Source organism: Tupaia chinensis, unplaced genomic scaffold, assembly GCF_000334495.1.
Source record: "Tupaia chinensis unplaced genomic scaffold, TupChi_1.0 Scaffold145652_1, whole genome shotgun sequence".
NCBI lineage: Eukaryota > Metazoa > Chordata > Mammalia > Scandentia > Tupaiidae > Tupaia > Tupaia belangeri.
Genome location: NW_006205509.1, coordinates 2129444 through 2132267, shown reverse-complemented (window position 1 = coordinate 2132267; position 2824 = coordinate 2129444). Strand labels below are relative to the sequence as shown.

Sequence of the window (2824 nt, the reverse complement as noted above, 5' to 3'; positions counted from 1 at the left end):
GAGAGGAGAATGGAGGAGAAGGGATTGCGGCGTGACCATCCCCCCTGGGGGGTGATTTCTCGCTTTCTGTTTCTCTGTCTCTCTCTGTCTGTCTGGCGAGTGCACGCGCCCTATAGCGAAAACCTCTCCAAAAAAAAAAATGGATTTGCTCAAAATTTATTTATTTATTTGCAATAAATAACCATTGAGAAGGAGAAAAATGACCTACAGAATGGGAGAAATATTTACAAACCATATATCTGATAAGCATCCAGAATATATAAAGAACTCTAAAATCTGACAGTTTTATATATATATACACACACACATACACACACACACTCACACACTAATGGGCAAAGGGCTCAAACAGACATTTCTCCAAAGAAAATATATTATGATCAACAAGCACATGAAGAGATGCTCAATACCATTAATCATTAGAGAAATGCAAAGCAAAACCACAGTGAGCTATCAGTTCCTATCACTGATATGGTTATAATAGAAATCCTGGGTTATAACTAGTATTGACAAGGATGTCAACAAATTGAAACCTTCACTCATTGTTGATGAGTGTAAAATGATGCAGTCACTTTGGAAAACAGTTTGGCAATCTTCAAAAAATTAAATCAGAAGTTATCATATGCTCAGTTGGGAAAGAACAAGCAGGAGGTTGTTGGATAGCAGGAGCGGAGCAATGCCTAAATGAAAGGAACTTGTTTCATCAAGCTCTTCTGGCAGTGATTCCGACAGTGAAGTTGACAAGAAGTTGAAGAGGAAAAAGCAAGTTGCTCCAGAAAAACCTGTGAAGAAGCAAAAGGCTGGTGAAACGTCTAGAGCTCTGTCCTCTTCCGAACAGAGCAGCAGCAGCAGAGATGATAGGATGTTTCAAATAGGGAAAATGAGCTATGTCAGCGTCCGGAATTTTAAAGGGAAAGTTCTCATTGATATTAGGAAATGTTGGATGGATCCAAAAGGTGAAATGAAACCAGGAAGAAAAGGTATTTCTTTAAATCCGGAGCAATGGAGTCAGCTGAAGGAACAGATTTCTGACATTGATGATGCAGTAAGAAAACTGTAACATCCAAGCCATATAAAACCTGTACTGTTCTAGTTGTTTTAATCTGTCTTTTTACATTGGCTTTTATTTTCTAAACGTTGTTTTCCAAGCTCTTGTATATTTGGAGTGCAGAACAATTTGTAAGAGGAATACTTTTTTTAATGTGTATTATTAAAAATGTTCTGAGCAAAAAAAAGTTATCATAGATCTAGCAATTCTACTCCCAAGAAAAATGAAAGCATATGTCCACAGAAAAACTTGTATATGAATGTTCATAGCGGTATTATTTACAATAGCTCTAAAGCAGAAACAACTCAAATGCCTATCAAGGATGACTAGACAAACAAAATGTGTTAAACCCATGCAATAGAATGAGTTATCCATAAAAAGGAGTGAAGTCCTGGGCCATGTTCAGTGAGAACAGAGCAAGATGGCAGTTCCAGGCAGGCAGTAGGGGCTTATTTTGCCAAAGGAAACACAGCTGTTCAACCATGTTTTGTAAAAACCATTAATATTTGGGGATGATTCTAATGATGATGATGAGACTTCCATGAATGAAAGCCTTCAGCAGAAAACAGCTAAGAAACAGGCCATCAAACAGACAAAACTGGAAATCCAGAAGACCCTTGCAGAAAATTCCACTGTGTATGAATATGATAGTATTTATGATAAAATGCAGGGGGAATAAAGGAGGAAAATGATCCAAAATTGCTTTTGGAAAAAGATCGAAAGTCCAAGGATATTCACAACTTACTGTACTAAAAACAATTGAGACTAGAAAAAAAGGAACCGGAAAAACAAATGGAAAACAAAATACAGAGAGAATGAGAAACGGAAAACGGAAAATTTGATGACGCAGAGGTATGTGTGATATCTGCTTATAAGAAAAAAACTGCAGTAGAGAGCTGAAGAGGAAGAAAGAGAACAGAGGCTGCTGCACTGGAAGCACGTTTGGATGTGACCAAGCAGAAGGATCTCAGTGGATTCTATAGGCACCTGTTAAATCAGACAGGTGGTGAAGAGGAAGTACCTAAATGCAGCTTTCATGAAGCCAGGTCTGGGATAAAGGAGGAGAAATCAAGGGGTTACTCTGATGAAATAAGTTCAGAAAATAAAATGCCACATGAGAAATGCAGTTTCTAGAGAAGACTTCTCCATGGCTCCTGAGAACTAGCGATTTCAGGGAAAAAAAGAGAATTGAAGATTTTCTACTGATAATTCAGCCTCCAGCCTACAAATTTGAGTGGTGGGGAATCCCTCTAGCCCTTTTTCTGTCTCTGTCTTTTTTTTTTTTTTTTCACTCTCTCTGTTTCCTTTTCTTTTTTTTTTATCTCTTCACTCTGCTCCTCAGTCTCCACTTACCGTGTTTCTAGACGGATCTAAGGGAACCATAGCCAAACATCCAAATACTATTAGGGTTAACATATTCCTCAATACCCACTGAATCTGCTGCACAAAGGGATAAAAACGGAATGGCAAAGAAATTCTAGATCACCTCCTTCTACATGCTCCTGAATGCTCAGATTAACTTCACGAATTAGGAACACACCATCCATCAGATGACTAGAAATCACCACAGGGCCACAAGAAATATGGGAAAGCAAGAAAATACCTCTCCTTCAAGGGAAAAGAATAACTCCTCTTCATCCACAGACAGTTCAATGAAAATGTCTGATAAAGAATTTATAATATTCATAATGATGAAGCTAAGAGAGATGGAAGAGAGACAATGAACTGCAGAAGAGGTAGTTGCAGGAGGTGAGGAAATTCTTGCAAGATCTAAAA

The 2824-nt window shown here is 38.0% G+C and overlaps 2 pseudogenes; both read left to right on the top strand.

Moving 5' to 3' along the window:
* The first annotated feature begins 676 nt into the window (after window positions 1-676).
* On the top strand, window positions 677-1071 carry LOC102490343 (activated RNA polymerase II transcriptional coactivator p15 pseudogene; annotated as a pseudogene).
* A 398-nt stretch (window positions 1072-1469) lies between these two features.
* The window catches only part of LOC102489915 (nuclear speckle splicing regulatory protein 1-like), a 4396-nt pseudogene continuing 3041 nt past the window's right edge, over window positions 1470-2824 (top strand).